The sequence below is a fragment of the Cnephaeus nilssonii genome, assembly GCF_951640355.1.
Source record: "Cnephaeus nilssonii genome assembly, chromosome: 12".
Taxonomy (NCBI): domain Eukaryota; kingdom Metazoa; phylum Chordata; class Mammalia; order Chiroptera; family Vespertilionidae; genus Cnephaeus; species Cnephaeus nilssonii.
The window spans coordinates 4,979,358-4,994,973 of record NC_137083.1 but is presented as its reverse complement, the minus strand read 5'-3'; the positions used below and the strand labels follow the sequence as shown (position 1 = coordinate 4,994,973).

At 50.6% G+C, this 15,616-nt stretch overlaps 1 protein-coding gene across 1 annotated transcript in view; it reads right to left on the bottom strand.

Annotated features, from left to right (window-relative positions):
• ELMO1 (engulfment and cell motility 1) overlaps positions 1-15,616 on the bottom strand; it is a 403,454-nt gene that overhangs the window by 359,072 nt on the left and 28,766 nt on the right. The window lies entirely within an intron of this gene.

The following is a 15,616-nucleotide window of genomic DNA, read 5'->3' as shown; positions in this document are numbered from 1 at the left end:
TGTGTGCCTGCTGCTTTCAAAGGCCAAAACTCAAGGAAAGATTTATTGTTTGAGAAAGTGCCAACCAAGATGAGAGAGCCCTACTAGTTCCTCAAATCCAACTTAAGAAAGTACAGAGTTCAGGCTACTTTTATGGCAAGGGAAGGGAAAATGGGAGGGGCCCCAAGCAGAATTCCTCTACTGATTAGCATGTCTATATGCAAGACAAAGCAGGAGTTAATTGCCTGAAGGCCATGGGAACACAGTGGGTGGAACAAGATGGAGTCAGAGAAGTCAAGCATTTCACTCTGTTAGAGCACCATGATGGATCTACACCAACAAACCTCACTAAACTAACCCTAACCTTCCACTAGTTCCCCCATATACTCATCTTCCCACCTTCTTGTTGTCCTTTGGGTTTTAAAGCCTATATACCGTTTCCTTTGTCTTGGAACTTTTCTAAAATGTATTGTTCTCTTGTTTAGATGTTATATAAGCCCAAGCTCTATCCACCACTTTGAGTTACTCATCTCTGAGCTCCTCCCACATGTATTTGGGCTGCATGTGTTAATAAACTTGTTTGTTTTGATCCCATTATTTTGCCTTTTATTAGTATAATTTGCAGGTAGGGCCACAGCTGGAGAACCTAGGAGTATAGGGAAAATGAAGAGTTTTTTCTCCCTTATAACTGTGTATAAGTAAGTTGCAAGCGTGATGCCCCCTACCTCAAATACTTCAATGTGTATCTGTGAAGATCCAGAACATATTCTTATATAATCAAAATCAGAAAAATAAAATTATAAGACACTATTGTATAATCTACAGGCCCTATTCAAATTTCACTAATTGTCCCAATAATGTCCTTTATTGTAAAAGATCAACAAATTTGTTTCCCTGGTCCAGAGCCAATCCAGAATTACTTATGGTGTTATCTGTCTCTTTGGTCCCCTTCTCCCTGTGGGATAGCTCTTCAGTCTTTCTTTATCTTTTGTGACCTTGACATTTTTGAAAAGTAAACATTATTTTGTAGACTCTCCCTCTACTTGGGCTTGCCTAATCTCACAATGAGAGTCTGGTTATGGATTTTGGCAGCAATATGACAAGAGTAATGTCACAGCTCATGTCAGTGTGTAGTGGGTTTGTACCACTGATAGGGGTGTCAAATTTGAGCACTTGGTTAAGACTGTGTCTGCCTGGTGAGATCATAAATTGTTGCTTGTCATTCATGTTTAGGGCACCTGACACAAAAATTTCAAAAAATTTTACACATCCGTCCCCATATATAGTTTCTACTGACTGCATTTTTTTGTTGTTGTTACATTGTCAGAGATTTTATTTGAGGGCTCATCATTATTGTCTGCCTCCTTAGAATTGCTCTTTCTATTACTGAGTATAATGTTTCTAACAATTTCCTTTTTTATTTTATAACATGTATTACAGAAAGGTGTCTAATGGAAGATTATTTTTAGCAACATTTAAAATAATGTTAATTTTAGGTAAATTCTGAAATATGTAGGTTTTGTTAGCTTCTATATTTTACTTTTGGTATGTATGGAATGTGATGCTCACATAAGTCATCTTGGTCATACAGACTGACAAGTGCACAGGAATGACGTGCTAATGTGCACACTCTCTTAGTCCATCCCGGGTGCAATAACAGAGAACCACGGATTGGGTGCCATTATCAACAGAAATTTATTTCTTACCATCTGAAGCTGGAAGTCTGAGATCAGGTGCCCGCATGGTCAGATTCCGGGGAGAGCTCTTCTCTGAGTTGCAGACTGCTTACTTCTCTTTTCCTCCTCACATGACAAATCTAGGCAGCTCTCTGGCCTCTTCCCAGAAGGGCACTAATCCCCCTCACAAGAGCTCCACCCTCCCAAAGGCCCCACCTCCAAATGCCATCAGACTGGGATTAGGTTTTCAACATATAAATTTCAGGAGGATATATTCATTCAGCCCTTAACATACATTTAATCACTTACACTCAAATAAGATTAATGAAGTGGTACAAATACAAATACAAAGTGCAAGTCATTAGAAAAGATCTATTTATAAACAAGAGTGAGGGAAATAATTAGATTGCCTAGAAACTGGAAATTTTCTACTGGTTTCTTTGTCAGAAAGACACTGAGTTCTAGAGCTAGTCAAAAGGCTGCCTCAGAAATTTGACCTCCACAAATTACTTCTTTCCCTCTCATCTGGAATAAAACCAGCAAGGGTTGCACACAGACAAAAAGACATGAATACAAAAGCATGCACGCAGGTCTGTTTGAACTAACTTGAGACCTCGTTCAAAGAGCATTGCAGACATCCGATCTGAAGACACACAGAACAGTGTGGGAAGTGAGGAGGCCCACTCGGGCGTCTCACGGTGCTGAGGGCTCCACGTCGGAGATCAGGGTGTCCGTCAGGGAACCATGCTCCCTCTGTAGGCGCCTGGGAAAGATCCCAGGCTTATGTTTTGCAGGATTTCTCTTTTGAGCAAACTAGACTCTCTTTCTGAAACTTTTAATTCAAGAGAGAAATTACAATGCGGCCCACAGCAGTACTTTCCACAGCAGCAAATTAGAGAGCCCTAATTTGTGGGCACGGCCCTGCCCTGTGATCTGTGCCTGTCGCTTTAATTTAGCACAACCCAACCTCTCCACACCGCTTGTGTTTCCTCCTCCACACAGCAGGATGTCAGCCCTCACTCCGGGTTACAGGGAGTCCAAATAAAGCCAGCCCGCAGCAGCCAAACAGCCACGTAAGAACTCGCCTTCGTGTGTGGGGAAGGCTTCCAACATTCCGAAGGAGGGGTTTTTAAGGCCCTCAGTGGTCTTGTCATGTTTTTTAAGTCCATTTTAAACTGTCTAGGGTTTGTCATTCACGGTGCTGATGTCTCTGGACAGACACTGTCATTCTTCCAACAGAAGCAATGAAGTTGTTCAAAATCTGTCCATTGCTGAAACATCTCGGCGATGCAAGAGACCCTAAGAGTCACCGATTGTCAAGGTGGAAGATACACCTGCCATTCGGATGCCCTGTGGAGCTTTAATAGGCAAAACCGATCGCCCGGCCGGTGTGGCTCAGTGGTCGAGTGTCCATCCATGCACCAAGAGGTCACAGTTTGATTCCTGGTCAGGGCACATGCCCAGCTTGCAGGCTTGATCCCCAGTAGGGGGTGTGGAGGCAGCTTATTGATGTTGATGTTTCCCTCTCATCAATGTTTCTCTCTCTCTCCCTCTCCCTTCCTCACTCTCTAAAATTAATAAAAAACCTTCAAAAAAATATGATCTCTTAGGCACAGGGGACAACTAGTGTCTCGACCCCCGATGTCCTGCTCTTACAGTGGGAACCCAGCCATCCTCCGGCCATAGGAAATACACTGTCAGGAGCGGCCGCTGAACCGCAGGCGTCCACCTGCCCCTCTGGGGTGTGCACAGAGCATGAGCCCGGCCACGCCGAGACCGTTCATTAGCTCTCTGGCACCTGCTACCCTCATTAGGCCGCGCTGCTCTCTGAAACACAAGTGCATCGGATGACCAGAAACAAAATCCATGTTTCCCACAGCCTCAAGGTGTCACCCAACTTCCAAAATCTTACAGCCTCCCGCCCCCCAGTCTCCATCGCACCCGCCTTTCTCACCTCTTAAAATTCCCAGCAGGCTCCCAGCCCTGCCACCCGGCAGGAGCGGAGCCTTAAGTACACAGCGCGGGGCTCGCTCTGCAGGGCGTGTGGTCAGAAATACTGGCGGCAGGGGCGGCTGGGTAGGGCTATGGCCGTGGAAAGCTGTCACACTGCACCGCCGCCGTGGAAAGGGCCTCGGGAAGCTCCAGTGCGCGTCGGGATTCAGAGCCAGCGCCTCACTATAAGCTGTGCTTGCAGCTGCCCTGGGAGCACACGGCCTGCCCCGGCCTGAGGCAGGACCCGAAGCCCACTCCAGAGGGTGTCCTCACACAGCTGTCGGCCTCGGCCACTTGCGAAGAGAGCGATTAGCCTCCCATCAAGGCCATGCCCCTCGCCAAGGGCAAGCCCAGCAGAGCGGCAGAGGGCAGGAATCTTCCTTCAGGGGGAAGCGGACAGCAGGCAGGGAGTGCAGGCAGGGTTTCGCAGGGCACCCCCCCCCCCCCCCCCCCCAGCACACTGCGGCTACAGCCACCCTTTTTCCTGAGTCCCACGTGCAGAGGCCCAGCGAAGACGGGGTGAAAAGAGGAAGCTGTAGGTCCCTAAGCAGACCACAGGCCCTGCCTACCTTGAATAGCCTAGTTCAGGTGACTGTGTATCTAATCCCTCTCAGGCGTCCACCGAGACTGTACTTTATCACAGCCCCAACCCTGGAAAATCATCAGACTGTGGCTGAGGCCAGCGCCAGATCCACCTGGGCTGCTGGGTCTGTTGTCTGCAGATGGAAACCAAGTGTCTGACCTGTGAGCCTCACGGGTGCTCACTGGACTCACCTCCCAGCCCCCAAGTTCATTCCTGTTGGCCAGGCGCTGAGGGCGGCCAGGCACCGAGGGCAGCCAGGCGCTGAGGGCGGCCAGGAGCTGAGGCCCTGAGCTCTTGGTGAGGCAGCACCTGGGGAGGGAGGACAGGCTGGCTGCTGCCATCTGCCAGGGAGCACACGTGGCCAAGCCAGGACTCAGCAGCTGACCCAGTGACCATTTTGATGCTGCTTCGTGGTCCCCAACTGAACTGGAGGTGGGTGTCAATGGCCACAGCGTAGAAACGCCCAATCAGGCACGTCCTGAAACAGACGTGGTCATCACTTATGAAGGCATTTGCACGGATGGTCTTATCATGGTCTGGGCAAAGGACAAAAGACAACACAAAACGCCCCTACACTGAGGACCGCTCAGGTTGGGCCAGTGTGGGCCAGTCCGTCTATGGAAGTGCGCTTCCTTCAGAGAATCCGCTTCCTTCCGAGGTTCATGCCTGGGAGCTCCCGCCCCTCCTGGAAGGACCCACCCCCTCTTGCTCTCTAACCACTGAGCCAGCCCCCACCCCCACCCCTGGCACCTGGGCTCCAGGCTGACTGCAAGCCAGGCTTCAGGTTTCAGGCGTCTCTTCGGAAACAGGCTCTACCACTGGAGTCCCAAGGTCTGGGCCCCCCAGGAGCAGCAGCAGGAACAGATGGCGCTCACACAGGAGCCTCTGGGACCACGGGCTCCAGGCTGAGCACCAGGGACCAGGGAGCGCCTGGAGGAGAGAGGGTGCCTGAGAGGAAGGACAGCAGGCCTCGGGGGCCAGGGCGTCACCCCGAGCGAGCCCTCCTCCGCTGAAAGAGGACCGTGATGGCCACACGCGCACAGGAGTCCAGCAAGGACTTCACAGCGAAGAACTGAAAACCTGGCGCCACGCAGGGGCCCTGTTCTCGAAGGGAAAGACCCATTTTGGCTAAATCCCTGACAGAAGGGCTGCGCCTGGGAAGCCAAAGGCTGGAGATAGCAGGCGAGAAGGGAAGGCGATCCTTGTTTCCAAGCCTCTCCCTCCTTTTGCAGGCTCAGGCCTGGAACAAGACCAACAGAAAGAGGGGCGTTGCTATTCCGGAGGGCAGCCTCCCTAACCTAAGTTCCCGCATGGCCCAGTGCGGGGAGGGTCTCTGAGGGACCCAGGGACAGGGTGCATGCCTCAGAGTGAACGGACAAAATCCCCCCAAGGCGCCCACCCAGAATCACAGACACGCGGAGACTCTCAGGGCCCACACCTTGGCGGAGGCTATCTATCACCGTCACTAAAGGAAGTCCCCACTGGTCAGGGCAGAGAGGGGGCTGGCCATGAAACAGACAAAAACTGGAGCCTGGCCAGCCCAGCTCTCCTGGAGGGAGGGAAGCCCCGCCCAGACTCAGGCCTCCTGGCCCCACGGCCCAGTGCGCGGCCTCCCGCCGGCTGGAGGAGACGGGCTGCCCCCCTGGGTGCCTCCGAGCCGTCCGGCCCCTGCCCCGGGAGGTCGCTCTGCCCCCCTGGGTGCCTCCGGGCCGTCCGGCCCCTGCCCCGGGAGGTCGCTCTGCCCCCCTGGAGCTGACGGTCTGTCTTCATCCGAAGCCTGTTCTCACCGAAGGCCAGGCTGGCTGCCGAAGGCTGGGGCGGCAGGGTGCCTGGCTGCCCGCTCCTCACCCCCATGCTCCTCAAGGAGGAGGCCCCGCTCCTGCAGACTCCATCAGCGCAGACCACAGGGCGAACCCCGTCTCTTCAGGACAACCGTCCACAGTCAGTTGTGCTCAGTGACGTTTTCTTTAAAATAAATTGATGTGAAGCACTCTCAGACTTACACAAGACACTGCCACATGCAGAGCCTTTCGGAAGCACGCGGTGGTAACCAGCCAACCTGAAGCCCAGAGCCCGCTTTTTTACCATTTCCCACGACAGAGCATCCTTCTCCCCCATCGCCACACAACCATGGAATCGGGAAATCAGCACGAACACACGTTACGCTGGCTCCTCGGGTTCCATTCAAATTGTGTCAAACGTCCCCAAAATGCACGTTATGGCCACAGGCTCCAGTTCAGAATCGCAGAGAGCGCCCCTGTGTAACTCTTCTTCATCTCCTTCACTTCCCGCGGCCTCCCCCTGCTTTGTCTGACTGGACAGCTGTTAGGATCACAGGCTGTTCATCTGTGTCAAGTCCCTCGAGCTGGCTTTGCCTGATGCCCTCTGACCGGTCAGGCTATGAGCGGGGGCAGGACAGCCACGGCCGCGGTGCTGCCTCCCCGCCGGCAGGTCAGCAGCTGCTGCCTGGTTTGGGCTTGGCCCATGGCCAGCACTGTTCATTTTCACCGCAGCTTGTGTGTGCATGGGTGTGTGTTTATGTGTGTGTATGTGTGTGAACGTGTGTGTGTGTGAGTGTGCTCAAACCCCCATATTCCATGAAACTGGTCTGCTTGTCCCAGGGACAGGCCAGCTCAGGAGGGCCTGGGCACGTCGTGGTTTGGGCCTTCTCTGCCCTGACCCTGGAGGGAACTGCAGTGATGGCGATGGCAGCTGATTTATGCAGATGCCTTTGCAGAGATGGGATGGAGGGGAGGGGAGGGAGGGGAGGACGGTCTGGCCTGTTCAGCCCAAAAGCAGGTGTAATGTGATCCCAGACCCCACTGAGCAAGGGTGAGCAGCAGGAAAGGGGAGTGTGGAGAACGAGGTGGGTGGGGGCTGGGTCAGAAAGGCCTTGGTGAGCTCAGAGGTGTCTGTGACTCATTTCTTAAGCCACGGGAGCCTCTAAAGAGTGTGAACGAAGCCAAGTGGCAAGATGAGGCAGCTACTTTTGTATGCTCTTCATTTATTTATTTGTATTGATTTCACAGAGGAAGGGAGAAGGAGAGAGAGAGAAACATCAGTGATGAGAGAGAATCCTTGACTGGCTGCCTCCTGCACACCCCCTATTGGGGATCGAGACTGCAACCCGGACATGTGCCCTGATGGGGAACTGAACCATGACCTCCTGGTTCATAGGTCAACGCTCAACCACTGAGCCAAGTTGGTCAGGCAATGATGCAGCTATTTTTTACAACAATCAGAGGAACCCATCAGGGGAAGAGGGGAAGGGGAGACAGAAGGAAAGTCAGGTGCACAGGATACATGTGAGGCGCCAACGGTCCTCATCTTCCCACCCAGAGGCAGAGGAGTGTTGATCTGGGGCAGGAACAGTGTGGAGGAAACAAGGACCAGACTCACAGAAACGCAGGTTGCAGCCCACGGGATCCTGCAGGAGTGTGGGAAGTGGAAGGGAGAGAGAGGGATCCCTGGGGGCCCAGAGAGCTCCTGAATAGTGTGGGTGGGAGTGGGGGTGCCTTGAATCGGGATCCAGAATATAACAGCCAGCCTTGCCAATTCAGCATGGCGTGCTGAGTCTCGGCCCTAGTATTTTAACTGCATTTGAGTTTCTTACACTACCTGCCGGCGTGATGATTGCGGGTATAGCTGGGAGTCACTTCAGATTAAGAGAGAGAGGTTTTAAGACTTATTCACCCTTGCCTCTCTCCCTGCCACCTAGCACTTACGTTTCCCTAATCGTTCCCAGTAATTCTGGAGTTGAGGCAGCCTATTGTTGACTTAATTTCAGAGCAGACCCCTCATCTATACAGTCTTAAGTAAAGTGAATTATAACCTATTTTTTTTTCCTGAGAACTTTATGAGATCCTTGAGAAAAACTGAAAACACCCTGCCGTGTTAAAAAGCTAAGCTTCAAAAGTGTAATTTACGTAGAGAAAGACGAAAACTCAGTGTGTGCAGCCAGGATCTAGAGCATTAAGTTCTTTGTCTCTCCCAAGGTTTTGTTTGTTTCGCTGATGGAAAGCAAGCACCTTGGCCACTTCTGATGTTAAACCACTTCTCTGTGTATGACCAACAAGCAAAATATCCAGGGCTGAGGTAGGAGTCAGGAACTTTCCAGGTAAAATCCATCCAGGGAGTGAAAACAACTGCAGACGTGTTGCACACTTGTTTCCATCCATGGGGAGAGAGAACACGATAGTGGCACAGTCTCAGCCCGATTTTCTTCACGTATTTCTTCCTTTTATTTATCTGTACTGTTGTGTGGTGAGTCAGCCTCAGTCACACTTTATCGTGGCTCTCCCTAGTGAGAGGCATGTGAGTTTTGGGGGGAAATGTGGCGAAGCAGGCTCAGTAATGGACCTAGATTTGTATAAGCCTGGGCTCACTTGGTGCCCCCACATTCCAGTCTGTCCACCCTGTCCAGGTCACGTGAACACTCCTGAGCCTCTGTGTCTTCCCAGGCACAGGGCGGCCAATGTCAAGCTCACCTCATCATATGAAGATTGAATTGCAGAATGCATGCAGCACAGGCTCTTTCCTTGACCACACTTCTGTCAGACTCCTCTGAGCCCTGGGCTCCTCTGGGCCTGACCTTGAGCTTCCCTCCCCATCCTTGCAGAGTCCAATTTTAGCAAGAATCCTGCCAAGTCAGTTTAGAGTGAATCCCCACCCTCAATATCAGATCGTCTTCCAGACAGGTGTCTGACCGTATTCCTCAGGCCCTGCATCCCCAGGATATATGTGATCACCCTGCCCCTGCCTTCAGCAAGAATCCTGTTTAGTTGGTTTAGCAAGAATCCCCCATTTTTTATGGTTCCTCTTAGAATTTCCCACCCACAGACCCATACTCTGCTCCTTGGCGATAAAGCCCTACCTTCCCTTGTTGTATTTGGAGATCAGCCCGGTTCTAACTGAGGCCGCTGCAGTGGACCCTGAGTAACATCTGTTTTACAGCTGTAAGGACTGCCCAGCTCTGGCTTTTCTCTGACACAGGTGAAAGCCTCTAACAGTGTTACTAGTGTCAAGCAGCTTTCAAAACGTTAAAAACATGACCCTCATACAAATCTAAAATTAATAAATGAACATACATTAGAAACATAGTTAATTCCATGAGAAAACCAACAAGAAAAACTGTTTCAGAGGATTATAGGAGAGGAGGCATGTTAATGTATAGCCACTGAAAGAAAGAATGCTGAAATAGAGACTGCTAACCTAGACGCAAAGCTGGTGAATGCCTTGCAGGGCACCAAAAGTTATATTTTGGAAACTGTCCTTCCTAGTGGGCAAGGATCATTTGCATTATACCATTTTCTATAGCAGCCGTCGCCAACCGGCGGTCCGCGGACCACTGGTGGTCCGTGAGGTCCGAAAGGATGGCGACCGCTGTTCTATAGGTATTCATCTACCCTTACAGACTGGCAAAATATTTAACCAACAGTAAGCAGTAAACAAATAAAGGTTTAAAAGCACAGAAAGGCACACAGGCCTAGACAATTAGATGATCCTTGGGTGGAACAATATCCAATAAGACTTTGGAGGGACACATGGTCACCCGTTTGCCTATTTGACTGTTTCCAAGCTTTAGGTACATATATGTGCTTTTCTTTACACCGGAGCATCACAGGTGTTCAATAAATGTTGGCCAGAGCTAATTATTGTGAGAAGGCTGCATGAGAAGTTCTATGTGACTCGGGCACGCAGGTGGCTTCCTCACGGGTCCTCTTGCATCGGAGACAGCGTGCAATCACTCCCACCTGCAGGGCGCAGGATGGGACCCGTACGAAGGTCTCGCTTCTCCTCGGAAGTGCAGCGACGCTTCTGATCTCAGGATGAACAGAGGAGGTATCGCATCCTGTCCCTCAAGTTTCCTGCATAATTTTTTCCATCGTTTTCTTCAGGGTCTGCAAGGCTGACTTAAAAATGTGTATCTAAATAGACTGAGGTCATAGCTGGATAACTGTTATTTGATGGGAAAAAAACACCACTCAAAATATCTGGTTTCAAAAACCAGCTATTGCTTCGCTCAAATATCTTTCCTTCTTTTTTTTTCTTCCTTTTTTTTTTTTATCTTTTCTGAGTAAAATGTGAATGGGCACATAATCAGGAGTCCTCACTGAAAGTGTGGACTTTAGGAAATTGGCAGGAAAAGGCACGTGCTGAGCAAACACTGCCTGGGGAGAAGGCACTGGGACAGATCAATGGAGCCTGGGTAACTAACGGGGCCGCCGCGGGGGGCGGGAATGGTCCTGTTAAAAGGCATAACTTGGGGTTATAATGGCATTTTATCTGAGTGAATCATTTCCACACGCAGGGTGTGGGTGTTTTTAATAAATGCAGACCAAACAATAACAAGAATGAATAATAACTAACAGCTCTCCAAAAAGGTCAGGCTTTCTCACTACCCGCAGCCTTTGCACATACTGTTCCCTCTGCCTGGAACAACACCCCGCCCCTCCTGCCCCAGCCTCAGCCCCACCCCGCCCTACCCTTGTCAAACTTCCTTGCATTATTCAGAAATTAGCAGGATGTTCCTGCTTCGGAGAAACTTGCAAATTCCCCAAAGTGGTTACTGGGTTCTTCCACTCTACCCACGTCACCCAGCACCCCTCCTTTCACAGGGACAGTTGGCATGTCTGTGTCCCACCTGACAAAGCTCCGAAGGCCTGGCCTCCCAGTTACCCATCCCTCTCCACAGCGCCAGCCCAAGACAGCACGTCATTCACTCAAAACGCGAATCACAGAAGACATGAGCCCATGCATGTGGCAGCTTTTACACGCCTACAAACAGAGTCTCTTTCAGCAAGAAATAGTTTCAGCTTGACAAAATATTAGCATGCACCATGGCCCTCATTTAGCATAAAAATAAGCTCACCAGGTTTGACTGGGAAAGTTTGCTGGGCTGCAATTATTCCTCCAAATCAAAAAGGAAAACAAAAACATCTCCACTTGCTTTGATTGACGCCGATGTCTGTGATGAAAAGAATTGCGCAGAATCGCATATGCTGTCGCTGGAGGCAATGGTCCCTGCATTCCACGTCGTCAGTGACCACACTCGCGTGTGCCCGGGCACTGACACCACGCCTGGCCTGCTTACCCGGATCGGATGCTGGGCTGCTTAGTGGGCATGAAGTTGTCGGGAAGATGGTCTTACCCGTGTCAAGGCAGTGACAGCGCACACTGACCCCCACTTCCAATGTCCCCGGCCTCACAGAGAAAACCACGTGCCCCTGGGGGACACGGCACAGGCTGCTCTGCCCACGTGGTCACCTCCGCTGGCCCTCACGACTGGCCTCGGGGAGGCTGGCCTCAAGGGGCCTGACCTCGGAAGCCAGGGTCAAACTTCACTGGGGAAGCCACCTTAATAAGGACAATGTCGACAATTCTCTTATCAGCCGATCCCAGGTCACTGCGGCCACGGGCGGAGTGAGGACATCACGCTCACGCTGCGGAGGGGATCAGAGACCCGGCCTGGGGTACCCGTCGGCTGCTTCCAGGAGCCTGCCCTTTGCTCCTACATCTTAGGGTCATTCCACCCTCCACGCCCACACTCCATGCCCCCCGCCCCCCAGTCTAGGCCCTGCGCCAGACACAATCAGCTCAGCAAACAGCCATCCTTTCGGGTGGAAAAAAACAAACCACAAAGGGGCCATCGGCGCTGTCAGGATCGTTCATAGTTTCCTCTACTTATACATTTCCCGCCTCTGTTGCAAATGTGAAAGGTTTCCATTTGATCCGATACTGAATTCAATATGACCGAGCAATGAGGCAGAAACTAGTCTTAGAAAAGTAAAAGTAATAAGGAAGTTCAAACAAATTCTTAGTCTTGTTTTTTTCCTCATCTTTAAAACCTAAGTGTTGACTAGAAGATCCCGAAGATCCTTCAAGGTTTAAAACTAGATGACTCTCTAGTAATCAGGAAAATGGATTGAAACAGCAAAGAGAGACCACGCTTGCCCTGCAGATGGACAAAGGTTAAAGAATTCCTCAGTATTGGTGTCGACGAGAGTATGAAACGGGTGGCGTGCACTGCCGACGGGTGGGACCTGACAGACTCTGCGGAGAATAATTTGGTAACGTAGGGTAAGGCTGAATAAATCTATGGGGCTTTTAGTCAATGACTAAGATAATCACATACAAGTTCAGGGTGACATGGATAAAAATATTCATGGAGGAATACTTTTTTATGGCAAATTTGGAAACAACTTACTTGTCCATAAATATATAAAACATGACACGGTCTGAAGGTGACCCAATACACAGCAAGTAAAAGGATAACTCTATTTATATACATGGCTGAATCGCAAAAACATTACCTATATGATTGGTGTGTGTATATATATATATAACATTTATGTATATATAAAATCAGTTGTTTTCAAACAGGGTGATTTCCCCTCCCTTACACCCCCCCCTCTGCAATATCTGGAGATGTTTTTTGGACATAATTTAGGCAGCGGATGCTACTAAAATCTAGAGTACTCACCAGATATGCTGCTAACATCCTACAATGCAGAGAACAGCTCCCAACAGAAAAGTCACCTGGCCTAAAGTGTCAACAGCACCGAGGCTGAGAAACTGCTGTGGAATTGTGGGATACAGGCGTCTCCACATCTTAATTACACAACTGAGAACCCCCTGGCACACACCTAACTTCCCGGGCGTGTGAACCTCTTAAGCGACTGCTGGCTAGAGTTTGGGTGATACAAATCGGTATTTATCCTGAAAAATTATTTGTAAATTAAGTTTCTGTAAACGGAATCGTATTCTCAATAAACTAAAGTAGGGACCTGCTAATGAACGGCTTGTGGAGGCTGTTATCATATAATAATCCCAGCCCGATGTACCGCCTGTGTCGAGGACTAAGGACGACACCTGAAGCTCCCTCAGCAAAGCACACGCGTGTGGAAGCGAAGCCTGGCCCCGCTTCCCGAGGTGTTCTCGCTTCACCGCCTGTCTCTCCAGCCCCCCGCCAGGCTGTGGCAACTAGAAGGCGGGGAGAGCGCTGAATGCCGAGGTCAGTCCCCTCCGTGCCCGTGCCCCACCCAACACACACCCCACCCTATACAGTGGGCCCTCAATACACGTTATGCTGAACAAATGAATGAATGAGTGAACGAGTGGCGTACAGTGATGAAAGTAAACAACAGTTCAGATTTACGATTATCCCACTTTTCGTTCCAACAAGAGGAAACGAATAGAATTAGAGAAATGAGATTCCATCACTGGGCCGGCTGGCCCTGCCCGAAGCAAAGGCACTGTGCGTGTTCTGGTAGAGAAATGAAAACCAGTGGGTTGCACGCTGGGAGAGAGGCTGCTAAGCTGCAAAGGGAGGAAGACCGGAGGGAAGGCTTGCAGCTGAGGGAAGGAAAGCTGCTAGCACAAGCCATCGGCTTCGGCACGCTTTGACTCGGGGCCTGCTGGAAGCCCGGGGCCGTGGGGAAGGCGTGAGGACCGAGGAGCAAAGGCCTTGATGTCACTGATGCTGTTCCGTGCCAGCCCCCCTGCTGCTGACAGCCGGGGCTTTTGATCCCACACCTACAGTTTCCTAATGAGACCTGCAACCGCTGGCTCAGGAAGTAGAAACAGGAAGTCGCGTGCCTTTTTACTGGCTCCAGAAAAGCCATTTTAAGAAGCAGCGATGGAGATGTAGCAGCTCCTGCTCCCGGCCGGGTATTCCAAATGGCAAGCCCCACGTGCGTGAATTAACAGTGATTGCTAGCGGATGAATTCAAAGAACGGTACCCTCCTCCCAAACACAAGCCTTTGTAAAAAAAATAAAGTCTCCTTCCTTTCATCCCCCGCCAGCCCTGCTTTCTCCCAGGCCCACGTCTGCAGCACTGTCCCCCGTGGCAGCCCTGCAGCCAGCTCCCCGCTCTCTCCGGAAAGCAGTGGGCAGAGTAGGCTGTAGCAGCAATGGGACGGAGAGTCCCAGCGGAGGGAGGTGAACATCTTCACACTCTCCATCCTCCACATTCTCTAAATGAGTGAGATTTTGCTGACTCTCGCCTTTTAAATGTGTAAGGCAGAAGTTGCCCGGCTGGCATGGCTCAGCGGTTGAGCGTTGACCTATGAACCAAGAGGTCACGGTTCTCTTGTCTCCCTTCGTGTCTCTGAAATCAATAAAAATATATTTTTTAAAAACACAAAAGAATAAATGTGTTAGGAAGACGTAATGTCCTCTGCGTTTGCCGTTTCTCTACTGAATTAAAGGGTCTCTTTGCATGCATGTGATCTTTTTCTGCAGGAGGGGTGGACTAATATTAGTAAACACTGCAGAGAAACAACGAAAGAAAAGCCATTGCAAAGCAACTGTTGTTCTGGCTTCTGTCAAAAAAAAATTTTAGAACAGTAGAGGGTTTAACATACGTGTGCATGTTCTTTGACACCCCTGCCTGTAGCAGCGGACTCCTACTTCGCCCTCCCCTTACACTACCTTTTCTAACACGCAGACTGTTTAGAAAATGACACTGTGTGATGGCCAAGGTTAGATCAGAAAAAAGATACAGCGGCCACATGATTATTTCCATCTCAGACTTTTGTGTTGGGGGAGGCCAGCCAGCTTCTGTCAAAGGACAAGTACCAACTCGCTGGCCCCATGAATGAGCCGCTGCGGAGCCAAGCTCCCAGCCCTCGTCGGGCCTTCAGATGACAGCGGCCCCAGCTGACCCTGCCCACAACCTTTGGAAAGAGTCTGAGTCAGAACCACCCAGCCCAGCTGCTCCTGGGCTCCTGACCCACGGAAGCGGTGAAAGATAACAGTTTATGATGGGTTTCGCCACTAAATTTGGGAGTACTTTGTTATACAACAGTAAACAACTAGTATAAGAAGCAACTTGACCAATTTTTTGTCTTTTTTAATTGTTTCACAACATTTAGGTTCTAGCCAAGCTAGATTATTTCCCCTTTTCCTAACGCTTCCTCTATCTGAAGTCCCCATTCTTCAACCTTCTCCCATCCATATGTGACTTCTCACCTCCCCGGGATCTCACCTCCTTCCAGCCACCCTTCCCACTTGTTCTTTTGAATGAGTCCATGTACCTTACTCATCTCTCTGCCCAGACCGGGAGACCAGGAGGCTGTGTTTCTAAAGGAACTCTCCATCAACTCAGAATCCACGTGAAATGCATCGCACACAGCCAGCAGCCAGTCGATGTACCGAACAACAGAAGAAAATGCCAGTCGGTGCAACATGGCCAACAGGGCAACTGCCCAATGAGCCACGTTATCCGGACACGTTTCTCACTTCTCAGAAGCAATCCCCACGGCCAGGGGTGAGTGTCCCTGTGACATGCCAACTGAGAGCCCTCGCTTCCCTCTCCTCGCTGTCTGAAGCCCCAGCAGGTCACTCAGCTAAACACCCTCAGCACTGTTCTGAGAACAGACGGAA